At 45.0% G+C, this 19,553-nt stretch overlaps 1 protein-coding gene across 1 annotated transcript in view; it reads left to right on the top strand.

The window, feature by feature from the left end:
* LOC138487539 (zinc finger protein 850-like) overlaps positions 1 to 19,553 on the top strand; it is a 230,537-nt gene that overhangs the window by 91,746 nt on the left and 119,238 nt on the right. The gene's annotated exons all lie outside the window — the stretch shown is intronic.

Below are 19,553 nucleotides of genomic sequence, written 5' to 3'. Positions count from 1 at the left end.
CCATCAATAATCTTGTTCAGTTTGACAACATGACTCGAGGTTAAATGTTCAAATGGACTTCATTAATGTAACAATAAACTAAGTGATTAGATTGGGCTTTAAGAATGATTGAACAATGCAGGATAATGCTTCCTCTTAGTCCTCAGTCCATGCCCTCTCTCGTAGACTCCACCCTGCTGATGTTGAACAAGTTTAACTCACATGTTTTTGTGTTTCACATGTGCGATGTTTTTTGCAAAAACCGTTGCAGGACCACTTCAATTTACATTTCACATTGTATTCTGCTTTCATTTCCTTTTCGCCAAGATACCGTATAGAGACCTTCGATTGAGCGCATTCACAATGCTGGACCACTCTGTCAACGGTATCGTATCCCTTCTTCTAATGTTCAAATATTCATCAGCAATATAGCTTCACTTGCGTCTTTCATCACACGCATTTAACAATGTTCCTTCCCTCACTCGCTTTACATTTTTGCTAGTTGCAACCTTGACTTCACCCAGACAGGTCTCCCCAACTATCCGGGTGTGTTGTTCTATGTCGCTTCTTTGTTCTTGGAGCCAAGGATTGGATTACTGTAATGCACCTTGTGCCGTACCAAGGCCCAAAACATCAAAAAGCTACAGGTAATTCAAATTAACACCCTCAGAGCAGCCCTAAACATACCTAAAAACGCACATATCTCCATGACAACAAGGAGCATCCACTGGCTTCTGGTACAAGAGTGTATCCTCTTCAAAACCCTTACGCTGACTCATAAATGCCTTCATAACATGGCCCTATCTACTTGGCCGATAAAGTTTCCAGATCCCAAACAACAAACCTACACAATCTGCTCACTTGCACTTGCTTTACACACCTAGATTCAAATTACAGAAAGCCGAAGGCCGCAGCTTCCCATCCACCTACTGCTAGACACTGGAATCCCCGGCCTGCCAAACTTTGGTCAGAAGACTTGTTCTGGACCTTTCGAAGACCGCTGAAAACATGGCTCTTTTCGCAGGAAACACGTAAATACGCCTCCTATATCAACCTACTAGCTAGTAATCCAAACAACGCCCTAGCTTAAGTTACCCCTACCTACAGCTCAGCTCACAATATTGTCCTTTCTTCTGAACCTACCTTGTAACAACAGTTGTACTATACCGTATTTCTTCATGACTTACTGACACCTGTGTAGCCATGTTAAACTTGTAACTTTCACCCATTTTTGAACAATTCTGTAACGATGCTACATTTGTAACTGTGTATGACATATTCTGTAAGAACAGCGCCTAGATGCCTTTGACTTGGGTGTGCTATATAAATTGCAAAAAAAATAAATGAAATAAATAAGATTGATACAGCGTCTGCTGCTCCTCTCCTCCTTGGTCAGTTACGCGGGAGGACCCTCAATATCTCTGACACACAATGCAAGATTCTTTAGTCTTGTTTCCTGGTTTTCTGGCTTGAAGGTAACGGCTTCCTGTCAACGAGGTCAAGGATGTTGCCCCTCTCACGAACCTCTTGTGCCTCACTGTCTTTTTCCCCTCGTTCATCTGCCAACTCGAAAACTGCTGTACCTTTGTGTGTTTTGCCTCGCTCAAAGTGTGCTCTCGTGCTGCGCCTTTTGTCTGTGTGAGGAAGTATGATGGAAGCCAGGTGTGAGTGATTGTCGATAAATGCCTGACCATAGTATTGGGGCACGTCATCTACATGTCTTGTGTGTGAGTCTGTTTTCTCCCAGAGTGGGCTGTCTATGAGAAAGTGTTTGTGCAGGAAAGGAGGTGGGGTTTGAGTTTCTAAATATCCCATCGGGTAGAATGGGGAAAAGGTTGTTACAGGGAAGAGAGGGATATCACGTTTCACCATCCGCTGTCCCACTCCCAGAGGACCCCTCACCCAGGTGATCCTCTCGCACTGGCCCACCCCCAGGGTCTGGATCCAAAAGCGATGGCCATGCCCAGCCCACCTGAAAGAGAGATCTGTGGGGACTTGGCTCCAACCCATCCTTCTTTTTCCTTTCTTTCTTCCTCACTCCCATCCTTATCTTTTTGATGATTCAACCAAAACCCTCCTTGTTGCAGAACTGCCTCTGCCTCCTCTCCACATCAGTACTTCTACTGGTGCTCTGTTGCACCCTTTCCATCACCTCCCTATCCCTGTGGTTCATGGTTCATTCCACTGCTGCTCCTTCTACACCTCCTACATCCATTCTTTGGTGTTCTTTCTAGCTCCACTCCCTTCCTCTGGTTCTTCTCCACCTCCTCCCTTCCAACCTTAGATGTTCTCTTCACCTCCTTTCTACTCCTTCCCTTTGATGTCTCTTGGAAGTAGGTCAATCAATCAAACCATTTTTGTTCAAACCATTTTAAGTCAAATTATTTTGCTCTGTAGCTGGTGAGTTGGGATAGGCAATGTTGGGGGTGGAGGGGCATGTAGGGGCAGTGGAAGGGTGAAGGTGATTTCCTCTCGCTTTCTATAAAGAAATTCAAGCAAAAAATTCAAACTAAAATGGTTGAAGAAAGAAAAACACAAATCTCATCCTCTACAGCTTCTGGTGTCCCTCTACCTCTCTCTTCTGAACCGTATCGTCCTCCTCGTCTCTATACTCTGATTTTCTGTGAAGCTTCTGATGTCTGTCCAGCTCCCTCTTCTGAAGCTTATCTTCCTCCTCCCTCCAAACTCTGAAATTCTCTAAAGCTTCTTGTCCCTCCTCCACTCGATTATCACCTCCTGTTGTCTTGCTCTAAATATGTTCCTGTGGTGTACGTTCCACCTCCCCTTCTCCTTGCCTTCTCTTCTCAAATATTCAAAACAATTTTTTTTATCAATGATTTTATTAAATACCTTCTCAAGTAAAATTAGAATGTACTCCTTGACTTCTCTCTGCAGCATGAGTGAGACTCTGTCATTAGTAAACGTTTAGCCATTTAACCCAACAAAATATACATAAATAAGAAGTTGGCTCCAACGTTGATAAGGCGTTGAATCAAATCATTTATACAGAAAATAATATTTGATATTCATAATAACTAAACTCATTATTAATGGTCAGCCCCCCCACCCGATTTCCTTGATGGATTAAAACTTGAATTTGAATTGTAAGGGTGCAGTAGTAAGATTCTGACATTGAGGGGTCATGGTGGTTGTGAAGGCCCACCTCTGAACGCTCAGAACAGAAAAAATACAACCTGTTAGGGAAAAAAGTCCAAGAGATTCTGGCAATGATAACACATTTTAATTATACAAACATTAGGGGTGCCAGCAAAGAACTCTGCTGCCCATGAACCTACTGAGCAAAAAGGGTGCAAGCAAGAGCTTAAAAAGGGGCAGAGTATCATCAGTATACAGTAAATACCTGCACGGCTGGTTGGTGACCCCATAAATGGTCAGCCTGCTCTATAGGAGATGCCAGACCAGCCCCGTCCATCTTCCATCACGTGGGGTCTGCTGGACGTAGGTCGGGGTGGCAATAAGTTACATTATGAGACAATGCTACTCTATCACTATGCTGGGCACCTGGGAGGCTCTGGGACTAGCACAGGCGAGAGTCATGAAGTCAGGCTAACCCACACATCCTTCACTCATTCTGTATTGCACCATCCGCACCCAAGGCTTCCACACTCACTTTGGACTTTATTCCTCCCTGTACCTCGCATTACAAGTCTTGTCATTGTGAAATAAGGTGGAATGGTTGTGTTCTTTAGATCTTTTATGGCATGCAGGTTTATGGTTTGTGGTCTGGGGTCATCTACTATCGTGGAATTCAGGGGTCTTGGGACAGGGGCTGTCGTAGGGGCTGTATCTCATAGTTGGCTGGGTGGGGGTCGGGCCTGTGCTGGTTGGCTGCTATAATCGTGTATGCCAAGGCACCTGGTACTATCTCATGGTCTTGTGGGGTGCATTCCTTCTCCAGATAACATGTATTGGCAACAGTTTGCGAACAAAGAAGAGTTTCTGTGAAAACTAACAGCGTGGGTCTCTCTCTCTCTCTCATATCAGTGCTTGGGCCCATTCCGGTTTCATTAGGTTTGTGGTTGCTGTCTACCGCGCTGCCATGCAGGCCCAATGTATCGACCATAGCTAAAAAAAAGGTGCCTGTTTATATGCACGCTCTAAATCCAAACATCTACAATTCATGTAGGATTATGTCCGTGCAGTCTCTCTTAGCATGCTCTCCTCCCCTCTGGCACATCAGAGGTGCCTTTATGGGATTTGCCTTAGCCTAAAGTGCGTAGGGGGGGTGTGATAGGTTCATTTCCTTCCCAACAGTTGGCATAAACTTATATTATATTACGAAAACAAAAGGAAAATCCTATTTTAGCCTAACTGAAAAAGGGGTTTCCCTGCCTCAACCAAAATAACTGTCAGGATGGCAAAAGCAAAAGTTCTCCATGTCCATTGTCAGAATCCTAGCTCTGCCCCTCATGCTCTAAGTTAAAGGCATGGTCTACTAAAAATTTTTATTGGCCCTACGGGTCGGCCATGTTTTTTTAAGCCTAAGTGGCTCGATTTTAGAAAACTTTCCTATGGACCTTACCCGAGTTTTCGTCCATTAAACGTACGCGAAAACAAGCACCAGGGAGCCGCCATTTTTTGATAATCCTATCTTTTCCCCGATCGCCCTGGCTGACCTGCTTTTGCAGCACTAAATCAATTCCCCCGCCCCTGAGCTTGTCATCAGCAGACTCGTACCGCCCATTTCCCAACGCCAAAGCACGTCTCGTGTCAACATTCGCTGCGCTTCAGCTAATGACGTGTCGCCATGGAAATGGCAGGACGCCTCTTTCCTCAATAAGTATAAACAGACCGTTTCACAACACACAGCAGCAGATTTTCGATTCCATTCCTCTCTCTGTGTTACTTTGAGTATTCTGTGACTCGTTTCAGTGGTCTGGTCAGCTACCTTCGCCGCTTGTAGCCCGTGTGAACAGATACCAGTACCACCGCTATAAATTATTTTAGTTTAACACACAATGGCTACAATAATGCCCTACATGTACGAGCCCGAGTATACCGAGGAGGAACTACTGGAAAGGGAAGCACGCGAAAACGATGGGGATTCGGACGGCAGTTGGCAGGACGAATCAACAGATGAAGATCCTGTGCTAAGTCGAATGGATGGTGTCTCCACCTGGTGCACATGCAATTGGTGCGAGCTAATGCCAACTGAGGACGAGAACTGCTGCTGCCGAGAAAACTCGGGATGCCTGGCCTACATTTCGGAAGGCGAGCCACGACCGCAATGCATCACCGAGCTGCCAGACTTCAGGGCAGCCTGTCTCACACGGGCCATGCTGAGAATAATGATGGTGCTTATGCACGAACTTCGAGCAAATGTTTGTCCTCGTAATCCGAGTAACGAGTAAGTATACTCTGCTTGTCATGCCACTCCTATTTCATGTTCTTCTACTATATCCAAAATTACATCTACATATCATTGTAACGCATGTAAGTCGTTCAATAGTGTGCATTGTCTAGATAGCATTTGTCCGTGTAAAATGCCATTAGTTACAAGAATTGTCATTGACAACAAATGTTTATTAAACTTATCTTGGTCATTTAAAAACAGTTTGTTTCATTCCTTTTCACAGGTGGTACAGGCTAGTGGCCTATCATTCATTTACATGGTGGCTTCACGGGAGGCTTGGACACCGCGTTCGAAGAGTGATACCCGCCTGTGCCGTTCATGCCATTAGAGAAACGTTCCCGAGTGACAGCGGTCAGTACAGGGGATTTTCTCTCGCTGTGCTGCAACCTGACCTGTATAATCTTTAAAGTCTTGTATTTTTGTGTCATGAAAATAAGATACAAAATAAAACACCACATATATTTTAACAACGGTTGTCTCGATTTTTTAAATTAATCAAGTGTGTCTCCATTCAAGGATGGACGTCAGACATCTGTGCTCCGAATGGGTGAAGGTCTGGTCGCTGTGAAGCAGGGTGGTCACTATCTATCTAAGCTAACATAACATATTCTCGATAATGCATGCACTAAATAACACTTGAGCAAAGTCTTTCAGTAGGTTATGTCTCTATAAAAGTCACACATATATCTATACTAACAATTACCATTGGATTATACAGGCCTTAGGGTCTTGACCACTATAATACACCGGTTGAAGTGTGGGTATGTGCTCACAAGAATCTCTGGTATGTGGCATTTGTTATTGATAAGCAACGATATACTATCATTGATATAAAGGCGATATACTGTATATTGATATAAAGGCGGTTCGCGCCAGTGGATGCGCGCTGGCATGGGGGGCTGTCAGGGGCGCGAAAGGCCAAGGTGCCAAACTACATGTACACTTCAAAAGGTGTCCCACGCCAAGGGGCCAACGGTCACAAGGCCTGCTCAGACCCCGTGTCTCCAGCCAGGCCTCCCCTTGAAGCAGGCCGCCCGCCTGCTATCCACATAAGTGTGTCTCCATTCAGCAGTCTTCCTGTGCCTTATCTGCACGCCCCAGGGCCATCCATCCCACCCCCCTGTATCAAAGGCGGTTCGCGCCGGTGGATGCGCGCTGGCATGGGGGACTGTGACGGGCGCAAACAGCTAAGGTGCCAAACTACATGTACACTTCAAAAGGTGTCCCACGCCAAGGGGCCATTGTTCACATGGTCTCCTCAGACCCCGTGTCTCCAGCCAGGCCTCCCCCCTTGAAGCAGGCCGCCCCCTAAGACCACGACATACATACGTCATTAATTCACAAACACACCCCTGGTTCTAATACTTTATAAACCACTTGATATGTCTCATGAGAACATCTTTGTGCTTTGCAAGTCAACTCCTGAACGTGTTACCTGGCAACCACTGAGATCTACGCTAATCTGCTCGTCGTCGTGCTATCCGTGAACCTCTGTGACCACTTACAGCAAATCCATCAGTGTGCTACCCGTGGCCACCCACCTATTCTCCTGCAACATACTGCTCTGCTTGCTGAATCCAACTGTTTGTTGGTCAAGGTAAGGTCATGTATCCTAGTCATATTTCGCAGATTTTTAAATTTCTATCTATTTACGAGTTGAGTACACAATAGTGCTAGGTTCATTGGTCTCATTGCTATTGACTTGAGTTTCCATTGCTATGCTATCAATAGATCTATTTATTTTCATCTGTGTCTATTGTCATCGAATTGCACCCTTCGGGGGTCCAGTCTATAATGTAAGCATATTTCCTTCTCGTGCAATACAGAACATCCAAGGGATGAGTCACATATTCAGTTTTTAGTCACATCATTTATACATTTCTGCAACTTATGCAAATACTAAGCCGCAGCTAATTAACTGGTATAGTTCCTGCGACCAAAACAAACCTTGCATTGATCATTGTATGATTCATTTACTTTTGTATCAAATCTTTATTCTTGAAGATTGTATAATAATGTAGATATATACTTTTCAGATTTATCAACAATGCCTGCCTGTTCGATTAGCGGTTGCCCTTCGAAGACCCATGCTAAATCTGAAGGCACTACAATGCATGTATTCCCGAAAACTGTTGATCGAATAAGAGAATGGGTCAGAAATTGCGGATATCCACTGGATGAGCTGGAAAGTAGAGTCCACCAAGTCTTACAGGACAAGAGGGGTGATCGATACCGCATCTGCAGCCGGCACTTTTCCTTGGACATGTACACAACTTCTTGGGTAACAAAGAAGAATAAACGGCGAACGACACGGCAATTGCGCGAAAACGCTATTCCCACTCTATTCGTCCACATTCCGCCACCGGTGAGTCAAGTGTCCGGATTAAGCTTTAGGCCTTGCGGTAGTGTGTAGGTAGCCGAATGGATTAATTGATATTGTAGGTGTTCTATCCCTTGTAATAATTTCGATATTGATATGAGTGTATAGTTTTTTGAATAATGACATTTATCAATATATTCTTTTTCAATTTCATAACCCACAAACGCAATGTGTATATATATATGGGGACAGGGAACTGTGCTGTATTGAGCATTTTTCAAGTATTCTGTCAGCTTACATGGCTATTTTTAATATTGGCATTTCATTATCAATCATTAATTGACCTTTACAACTTCTTGACTATCCCTTCAATCTGAAGCAAGAACATTCTACATCCTTGGCGTGGTCGCAGTTATCAACCACTTCTACCGCGTATCAGGTAATCTTACTTGGCTAATCCGCTACATACTTGTTTTATGCATGTCAAGTAATAGTTGTATTCTATTGTGTAATTACTTTACCGAATGTTTGGTTACTGCTTTCCAATTGATATACACCTTATTTATCGTCCACTGGAGTTTGTTTTCAGTTCTAATTAGTGTTATCCATACTAATGCAAGTACTGTCTTTCAGGGAGATGCTGAAGCGTCCGCCACATCTACAACGTTTCTAGATGATCCTCACCAGCAGGAGGTATGGATACTGACAGCTCCATCGAGCGTCATCATCAGAGCTGGAATTCTTGTCGTTTGATTGTTCTACACAATGTTTCATTCGTGGTTAGCCGTTGATAACTACCTGTGCTGTCGACCCCAGGTGTGTGTGTGTTATGTTTTCACAATTGTAATCCTCACTAATGCAAGTACTATGTTTCAGGCAGTTGATGGAGCGTCAACCCCTGCACTTGATGCAGAGCCTGACATTCAAGTATACGAATCGGCGCAACAGCTTTCGGAAGTGCGCACTACATTTGCAACATCCATAGATAATCTTCAGCAGCACGAGGTATGGATAATGACAGCTCCATCATGCGTGATCATATAACGTGATTCCATTTGCTATACTTTCTTCCCTATTAACGCAAGTGCTGTGTTTCAGGGAGACGACGAAGCTTCCACCACAATTACAACCTCTCATTTAGATGATGCAGATGTAAAGGAATCGTTGAAATGAGTCGATGAAATGTGATCATATTTGGATTTTCCTTGATTCTTTTGGACAATGCATCATTTGCGGTTATCTCTTTATATGTACCTGTGCGTTCGAGCCCAAGTGTGTGTTATGTTTCCAATATCGAAAACCATACTAATCCAAGTACTGTGTTTCAGGGAGACGACGGAGCTTCCACCACAATCACAACCTCTCATTTAGATGATGCAGATGTAAAGGAATCGTTGAAATAAGTCGATGAAATGTGATCATATTTGGATTTTCCTTGATTCTTTTGGACAATGCATCATTTGTGGTTATCTCTTTATATGTACCTGTGCCGTCGACCCCAAGTGTGTGTTATGTTTCCAATATTCAAAAGCATACTAATCCAGGTACTGTGTTTCAGGGAGATGCGGATACCTCCTCTCCAATACAACCATTCATGGCAGTCCATGCAGACCAGAGGTATGGATACTGACAGTTCCATCGAAATAGATCATCAATGGTCGAATACTTGTCGTTTGATTGTTGCACACAATGTTTAAATCGTGTTTGGCTATTGAGATGTACCTGTGTGTTCGTCCTCACGTGTGTTTTATGCTAACAATATTTTGATACATAGTAATGAAAGTACTATGTTTCAGGGAGACGATGGAGCCTCATTCCGTGCTGTCTATGCGGATACAGAAAATATAGTCGTTGCAGCGCAAGAGGAAGGGAGGACATGCGGAAACGAATCAGAGCTACAGCGTGCAGATGTTGAAGGTCGAGTCAAAAAAGTTGCAAAGAAAAAAACAAAAAAGGTTACTTACAAACAGTTCATAACTTTAAAAAAATGTTTGTGCTGGGGACTATTTTATGTTTTTTTCCAGTCAATTCTACTACACTCCATCTTGTGTTTAAACTGAACATCCCTTTTCCAATCTCTCCTCCAGTTACCCGTGGGTGTCAGAACTATACACCCAGTGAAGCGAATGAGAGATGTGGCTTGCCAGACCGTGTACACTATGGAGGAACTATTAATTGAGGCGAGGCGTGTTCAGGCTCGAGATGCTCATGTCCAATGGCCGGAACATGAATTAACTGTGTTTGGAGACTACAGCAAAGTTGCATTAGACCATAGCTACAGTGCGACCGCACCACCACAAGAAGATGTTATTGAATGTATTGAAGATAGCTCTGAAGTGGTTGCAGATCAATTTACACAATCTACACCCGCCAAAAATTTGCCACCAAAAAACCTGTCAACATTGTTGTGTTCTCCCATCAATGTTGAAGTAATAGATGTTGAAATGACAGAGAATGAACCAGCCGCAGCATCCATAGACGCATCAGAACTTGATATCGGCGATATCACTTTCCAATGTGTTGAAATCTCCACAACGTCGCAGGCCGAAACAACGTTGACGCAGGATGACAGTCTAAAGAAAGAGAGCAGATACATTGTATTCGACAGTTGTTTGATGGAAATTATAAGTATGCTGAAATGTGTGCATTCCATTAGAGGGAAAGTATGTGGGAAGCCATTGATTAATGTGACTCGTCAAATAAAAGGCGGTAACGTCAAAATAAATGCTGCCTGTAGATTAAATCACAGGTTCTCATGGTCTGCACAACCGATGCTGGGGAAACTGCCAGCAGGCAATCTACTGTGTGCAGCTGCATCACTTTTTAGTGGCTCCAGTTTTAGAAAGTTAGAGGCTTTCTTTCAGTTTGTGGGACTCCATTTCATTTCTAAAGCGCTGTACTACATATACCAACGTGATTATCTGTTTCCGGCCATTAGTGATGCTTGGAAAATTGAACAATTGTCTCTAGCAAGTACATTCGAAGGCAAACGATTCAGGCTAGCCGGCGATGGACAGCGCAACAGCCCTGGATTTTCTGCCAAGTACTGCACCTACCACTTTCAGGACATGGATAGTAAGAAAATTGTGAGTTTGGTGGTCGTGCAGGTAACACAATGTACATCCTCAGTGGCCATGGAGAAACTAGGTTTTATGAAATCAGTGGAATATCTACAATCGAGGGGAATGCACATCGACCTCATAGCCACGGATAGACACGTTTCAATTGCTAAGACAATGAGAGAGCAGTTCCCACATATTAAACATCAATTTGACGTATGGCATCTTGCTAAATCAATCAATAAGAAAATCTCGGCTGCAGGGAAAAAAAAGGTTTTGAAAGTATTTTGCAGTGGTCACATTCTATCACCAACCATCTTTGGTGGAGCTCAAAAACTTGTGAGGGGTCAGTGGAAATACTACTTGAAAAATGGCGGTCACTGATGCACCACTGTACCAACGTTCACCACTGGACAGCAAATGAACATTTCCACCAATGTGAACATGGCCCTTTGTCCCCAGAGGAGGCACGGAAGAAGAAGTGGTTGATTCCATCTTCACCGACACACAAAGCCATTGAGAAGATTGTTTTCTACAAAACTCTATCAAGAGATTTGAGAGGACTGACCGAAGTCTGTCACACAGGAGATTTGGAGGTGTTCCACAATATGTGCCTAAAGTACAGGCCAAAGCGCTTGCATTTTAGCTTTCGGGGCATGAAACATCGCACTCTACTAGCGGTCTTGGCCCATAACAGCAATGTCGGACGTGAACAATCTAGGACTAGGGGTAAAGTAAGGATGCCTCGCTACACTAAGGTGTTTTCAAAACGAAGTAAGCAATGGGTGATCAAACCAGTCTATGATGAAATGCAGATCGACTTTGTGAAAGGCCTTATTGACGCTGTGTTAGAGAAGCACAGATATGGAATTTTGGACGTTTCTGTGCAGAGCAGTGATCCATTGCCACCGAACATTGCGACTGTGCCATGCCCACCCGAAGCACAGCTGATTGTGAAGTACAAATCCCGGTTTAAATAATTGCAATACGATTGTCTTTTTGTAAATAAATGTTATTGTACAGTGTACCTGTAAACCTAACCCCTACCTTCACCATCATGGGTGGCGAACAAGCTGGGTGTCATCTTTGAATTCTCTCTATTCACCCCACATATGTTTATGTATATATTTTTCTCATGTCTCATCTCATGTAAATGTAAATGCTGCGCACTGTTAACGGAGGGGAGGCTTGCGTATTGCAAATAATAAAACAAACACACAAACAATAAATCTCACTTTTAACTCAACTCCTGTGGTACTTTATACTTTCCCTGACCTTCCGCCAAAAATTAAATGTCTCAATTTGGGCTGCAAAGCTCGCAGACAACGGGGACAAAATTGAGGCACTTAGAACGCGCCAGCCAAGCGGTTCGTGGCATTTGGGAGAGAAGCCAGTTCGCATTTGCACATTGAGGCGCACTACATAGACGGATTCTAAACTTCAAGTTCTCACAGATGCCTATACTACGTGATGTTGCAAATAAAGAATGCGAAGGACAGCGCCCAGATGAGGCCCACAAGTCGCACTGGAAGTATAAGGGTCTATTGTTTTTTGACCTTGAGACAGGGACCATGCCGAAAGAACTACATTTGAAGGGAGTGCGCAATAACATAAGAGACGATAAGGCAGAAAATTCAGAAACTAGACCGAGTTTCATTTTAGGTCAGTATACGAAAAATCGTTGTCAAGAGCACTGTCCGTTTTACAGACTGCATTACAAAGAGACACAATGGAAATTTCAAATATAATGTAAGTAAATCTTTACACGCTTTTATACCGGAATGAAGATTTAATGAATGGATGCATGAATAAATGAATGAATGAATGAATGAATGAAGAGCTAGGAAAAGCAAGTAAAACTGTTCGTAGTGGGCACATGGGCATGCAGGTCCACTGGTCTCACCGATCTCGGTCCTTGGCCCAGCCACTTTTCCCTGCACTGCCTACCTGCACTACGGGACTGTCTCTGTATCCTTCAGCCCCTTCTCCCGGCATTTACCTTGCACTTGCCACCAGCTGGCCCTATTATTTAATTTGTATTCAACTAACCATGTACAGCCCTTCCCCATGCGCGATCAGAAAGACACCTGGCCTAGTAGGATCGTTGTCTGTCTGCCCTTGTTCCCCACCTGCCTCGTCACGCCTAGAAACACTTGAGTATAGGCGCGTTACAAATGCCATATCATATATTGTATCATTCCTCACACATGTAGACTAACTGTTGTTTATCATTGTGTGTTGGACTCGATTTATCTTGTTACTTTTCGCATTGATTTTAGAGACGAACATACTCCATTGAACTATCCTTGCAAGCAAATAGTTGCTGATCGGCCGTAATAAATAAAATGAGTAATATTAATGAAGTTCGGCTAGCGAGACTAATTATCATTTTTTTGTTTTCATAACAGGTATTTGATCCCATTCTGCCACTGCCATCTGTTTCAGACACCGGCGGATGGATTCTTCAGCAGACACCTGCAGCTTCGTGTCAACAACTGGAGCATGATCACCATATTATGGGACGATCGCCAAGGGCCCACATGCCCTTAAGCTGTACTAGTGGCTAGAAGCAACATAACAACCTTTAGGCTGGACTAGTGCCTAGTTGATGGAACAGCCTTGCGGTTCACCGTGCTTCCAAAGTGATTCTTTTTACGAAAATGAACACCCTGTGTACCATAAAGGAACAGCGCGTGACTCAAGATGAAACGGTACAGTTATTGCGGATACAGATAAAAGAAAATAAATGGCTTCCGGAGTTCATATGGCAATTGCTGAATATTCTCTAAACATTTAATGTCAAATGTACTTTACCAAATGTACCGTGTTGCTGTTTCATTTTAAAGTACAGTTTCATATTCCGAATTGTGGCGCGCTGTGTTGTGAGTTGATCTGTGTTGGTTTCCGGGTTCTGTGTGGAGTCGCGCAGAAGACGACTGGGCGCGTTTGCCTACGCAGCACAGTAACGTCACGGGGAGAGGCGGGGAATATGAATGTTTTGATAATGTCAGGCTCAGGGGCGGGGGAATTGATTTAGTGCCGCAAAAGCAGGTCAGCCAGGGCGATCGGGGAAAAGATAGGATTATCAGAAAATGGCGGCTCCCTGGTGCTTGTTTTCACGTGCGTTTAATGGACGAAAACTCGGGTAAGGTCCATAGGAAAGTTTTCTAAAATCGAGCCACTTAGGCTTAAAAAAACATGGCCAACCCATAGGGACAATAACATTTTTTACTAGACCATGCTTTTAAATGAAAAAGAGGTCTTCCCTCCAAGTACTGCCACAAAGAAGATTATGGGCCTCATTACACGGAAGGCAGTAAGGGTTAACGGTCACCGGTAATGGTACCGGTGACCGTTAACCCTTACCGCCGTACTACGAGGTCCCTTAGCGGGTTGGTACTTTAACGCCTGCTTTTAGTAGGCGTTAAAAACCAACCCGCTAAGGGACCTTGGTGCTAATTACGGCACCGCAAATTTGCAGTACCGTAATTAGCACCTTCCCCATTCCCATTATGCCCTATGGGGCAAAAATGGGAATGGGGAAGGGCAATGGTGGAAGGGGGAATTACCGCCCCGCCAACCTTGGAATAGGGCGGTAATTCCCCTTTACACCAAGGCGGTGCCAGTATTTTACCGGCATGGACCAAGGTGCTATTAGCACCTTGGTCCACAGCCTACCATGTAATGAGGCCCTATGCCTTCTTATCAGTTGATATGTCCTTCTCTCAGAACGGTCTCAGACTCTTTTTTTTTTTCCCCCTTGTTACTATATCTTGGTAAACTGTCCCTTAGGATCACATAGTGACTGTCTTCTTACCCCCACTTTTCATTGATTATGCTTTTGAGGGGTTCCTTCACCTTCTGGGGACCCCCAACCACAGACTCAGCCACCCAGTTACCTCCTATGTCTTGGCTGCAGCCCACCGGCTGGTTGCGGTCTTCCGGCCTGTTCTTTTCTGCTTTGCGGCTACTCTGGCGTTCGTTTTGGCTTGCCTCAGCAGCTCCACGGCGCCATACCCACTGCAGTGTCTACCTCTTCGCTGGATTGTGTGTTCCTGAAGGGCTTTGCTGCACGCACTTCTCACAACCAGCCTATGGTTTGTGTTCTATCTACCTAGCCTTTGCTTTGTGTTATACCTACCTAGCCTGCACATTTTGTTACACTCCCAGGTCACTAGTACCTCATAGTCAACAATCTGTATCATGATATGCCTATAGGTCGCCAGGACCAAGCATCTAGCCACTGCATCTACTACGGTGATACGTCTTTACAATCCACAATGAGACTGCGCATTGCGTTATGCATCTAGGTCATTGGGACATCACAATCCTCAGCCCATTTCCTCTTGCTGTGCCAAGTCCCAGAACACCACCCGTCGCACACTAGTGGGATCACTAGGGCTCCCCACCCCTATACTCTTAAGGGCGCTTTTCAGGACACCATCTCTCTGCCCTCATGGCCGCCTTCCACGGAGTCGCCCTCACTATGGCCTCAATTCTCCCACTATTACATTTAATCACGCCTACCAACTTCCTCCCTCCACTCCAATCCGGCAAAAACAACACTCCCGTAGATGTCACTTTCCCCGGGGATTTCCCCAACAACTCACTCAGCCCTGCAGAATGGATCCAGGGCGTTGCCACACCACCTACTCCATTAATACCATGCCCCGTGAACACCAGAAACAAGAGATTAGGATCTTGCTTCCTTAACCATAAGGTGACTGTAAGAACGCCATATCAACTCCCACCATCTAAACCCAAAAAGCACTTGTCAACCACGTGCTCAGCAGCAACTACAGAGATACTTAATCTTCCGACTCCCACTACCCCTACCAGCAATCCTTCACATACTGCTGCGACAAGCACGGGAGGACCACTATCTGCAGCCACACCTCCTACCATCAAAGGTGCACTGATCAATGCACGTTCCTTAGTTGCCCATGCACTCAATATTGCAGACCTCATCTCTGCAAACCACCTGGTCTGTCTCGCCATCACAGAAACCTGGCTTCAACAGGCCCCGCACTTTCCCTTGCCCTTTCAGCCCATCTGAGCCTCAGAGCCTCCTCCCATACCAGCCTACCAACTGCTGAACTCTTATCAGGTAAAATCCTGCTAACAGCTAGCCAAACTATCCTTATGCACCTCATCTACTGCCCACCCGGTCCCATCTCCTCTTTCGAGGAAGATATCACAGACCTCCTATCCTCTAATGTTAAATTAGGCTCTCAAATCATCTTACTTGGAGACCTTAATTTAGGGCTCCAGGATCCCAATGAGACCAACGCCCTAGCTTTGGAAAACACCATCTCCCAGCTTGGCTTTAAGCACAGAATCACAGAGCCCAGGCATATCAAGGGTTGAACTCTGGATTGGTTGTCAGACCTTAACTGCGCCACTAAAATACTTCAGAATGAATCCATTGCCTGGTCAGACCACCACTACATATCCTTTGCCATCCAGAGTACAACACCCCTGAACCCTATTATTGCCCCCCCAACTTTCTCTAGAAATTCCCGGAACATAACACTGCCTAACCTACGGCCTTTAATCAATAACATCCTGGACGCAAACAGCTATAAGAACCTAGATTCAAATAATTTAGTGGACCTTTATAACAATACCTTAGAGTCAGCCCTGAACATCATTGCACGGCTCAAACTAAAAAAGGCCAAACCAATTACCCACCTAAACAAATGGTTCATGCCAGAACTAAAAAATCCTTAGGAGCGCTAAAAGAGTGGCTTAAACTATACGGCGAAAATCACCTATCAATCACAACAAGGCAATGTTCACCACAGCAGCTGCCTCCTACAAATAAGCCATCCTCACCACCAAAAAAGATACCTAGAATACTAGAATCCTTATGCTAAATCGGGGAATAAGGAGTTCTTCCGCATCCTAATAATTAATAAATAAATAATTTAGCATTTATATAGCACTACGAACCCTCGGTTATCTGAGCACTGCTTATTATTACTCACTGTGTGTGGTGCTCATTTATCGACCTCGGAAGGATGAAAGGGCGAGTTTGGCCCTGCCGGGATTCGAACCTGCATCAGCAGTCTCTGCACAGATGTCAAAGCGAGGGCTCTACTCGCTGTGCTATCGGACCGGCCAGGGAACTGGAATCCCCAGCACCGCCAACAGAGGACTGTGCCAAAATCCAACAAACCTTAGCTGACAAAATAGCGTCACTTCAAATCAAAATGGAAGCTAAAAAGAGCAGCCTCACGAGTGGCTCTTCTACAAAGCACTCGCCTGAGCAACAAGCTCCTCAGTGCCCGCCATTTGCATTCTCCCCAGTCACTTCTAAAGAAGTGGAAGACATCATTAGAGGCTTAAAACCCTCAAGATGTCCAGGAGATATCTGCCTGGCCCCTATGATTAAGGAAGGTGCCAAAGAATTGTCCCCCTTCATCGCCACAGTGATACATTTTTCATTCAATGCCAGCCTAGTCCCTAACAACCTCAATGAGGCTTGGGTCATGCCACTCTTAAAGAAATCCTAGACGCTAGCATACCAACAAACTATAGGCCTATCACAACCGTCCCCTTCCTCTTAAAAATTCTGGACAGAGTTGCATACCTGCAAATCCAGAAACCCTTGGAGGATAATAACCTACTTCGCCTCCGACAATCTGGCTTTCAGCCCAGACATGGCACAGAGACAGCCCTCCTAGACCTGAAAATACAGATGGACGAGGCTAAAGACAAAGGTAACCTAGCCATCCTACTGTTGTTAGACCTCTCGGCTGCATTTGATTTGGTCGATCACCAGATCCTCACTGAATATTTGACTACAGCAGCTGCCTTCTCCACCAAGGCATCCAACTGGATCAAATCCTTCTTATCCAATCGAACTACCAGAGCTTTCTCAACCTCAGCAGACCCAATCCCTATCCATCGCTTTACAACATATTCACGAAGCTCCTCTGATCATTTGGATAACATGGGTGTCATCTACACGAACTACGCAGATAACACTCAGGTGCTCATCACGCTCACAGGCCGCTATTATGAGGACTCCAAGATAGTTAATGAAATCTACTTGGAAATCCAGGCTTGGATGGATGCTCACAGCCTCTGCCTCAATGACAAATAGACAGAGCTCTTGATTGTCGGCACTCAGGCACGCCTAAAAGTACATATCCTTGAATATTGATGGGAAAGTTGCCAAGGAACTAAAAACTTTAGGAGTTTATCTTGATTCTACTTTGTCCCTAAAGAAACAGGTTAGCTCTGTTGCGTCATCTACAGCCTACACCAACAAGCTGATCAATGCCTCTAAATCATACTTAACCCCCAGCAGTTGTACTACGATAGCCAAAGCCTTAGCGCTATCAAAGATTGAGCATTGCAACACACTTTTTCTAGGATCCTCTAAACAGAATCTTAACAGGCTACAGGTCCTACAAAACAACGCCCTGAGATCAGCATTAAACATTCCCAGATCTAGCCACATCTCAAGCCTCAGATAGGAGACCAACGGGAGACCAACTGGCTCTCTGTGCGTGATAGAATAACTTTTCACACTCTGGCAATCACCCACAAATGCCTGTCAAACTCAGCCCCTAAGTACTTGTCAGACAAATTCTCCAAACACCAACCAGCACGACCTACCAGATCTCTCCACTCACACTGGGCCTTATTACGAGATTGGCGCTAAAAAGCAGCCATTAACCTCATGCCGTTAATAACATGTCCGTCTTGGCTCGAACCCTCAAACTGTGGGTGATTAAGAGTGCAGGAGCACGCGCACCCCTACATGCCGGTAATGGCTGTACCGGCATGCCAGTAACAACCCTCAAACCCCCAGATAGCGGCATCAACGAATGCGCACATAACAGCTCCGGCCTCCGCAACCCCCAAATAGCGGTATCGGTATTAACATAGTGCTAAGAACGGGCCCGTTATTACCGGACCCGGAAGTAACGTCATTGCGCCGGAACGGGAAATGCTTAGGCAGCCATCTTCAAAAACACAATCCATTGCCATCCTCCACATACAGGACCTTCACCACCAGAACTCCTAGCACACCACGGACATAATGTCGAAGTCTATCCAGAAAGGCACTGCCCGCCTGCGTAAACCACGGTCCAAAGATGAGGAGCTGAACATGTTAGCTGACACGCTAGTGGCGAATGCTGATGTGGTGTTCTGCAGCGACCTCAGGCGTCCAGCCCAGCTGAAGAAGAAGGCCATCTTGGAAGAAGTAGCCCGGAAAGTAAGTGAAGTCGGCACCACCGCACGCACAGTGCGCAATTGCAAAAAACGATGGGATGACCTCAGGCTCAGAGTACGGAACATCTTGTCGGCCAATCGGAGCCAGGGGCTGGCAACAGGTGGAGGACCTCACTCACCAGTGAAATTGGCCAGATGGGAAGAGACTTGCAGCTCAGTCATAGATGTGGAGTTTACTGAAGGAGTCGGTGGAGCTGAGTTTGGTGTGCCAACATCGGCAGATGAAGGTGAGTGTCCCTACAAACACACGACAACTAATCATCACCATTGACCTCCAAATGTGACAGCAATGCCAGCCAATACATTGCCCATCATGCACACCTACACATATCCATATACACATGCAGGGCCCACCACTATCACATCCCAATGCATGCTGCATGCTGCGCCCATACACAAATTCCGGATAGAGATGCCAAGTAACCAATTCCACTAACAATTTCCCTCCTCTGCACACACCTCTCAAACTCCAAACAAACACAACCACAAACCTACAGCACAACAAACCACACAAACTTCACTACATTGCAACAACACAAAATAATAAAAAACACATAGACGTCTACAACAGTAC

This window comes from Ambystoma mexicanum, chromosome 9 (genome assembly GCF_040938575.1).
Source record: "Ambystoma mexicanum isolate Mex_15411 chromosome 9, UKY_AmexF1_1, whole genome shotgun sequence".
NCBI lineage: Eukaryota > Metazoa > Chordata > Amphibia > Caudata > Ambystomatidae > Ambystoma > Ambystoma mexicanum.
Note: the sequence above shows the minus strand (reverse complement) of the source record. Positions and strands in the feature narration are given on the sequence as shown.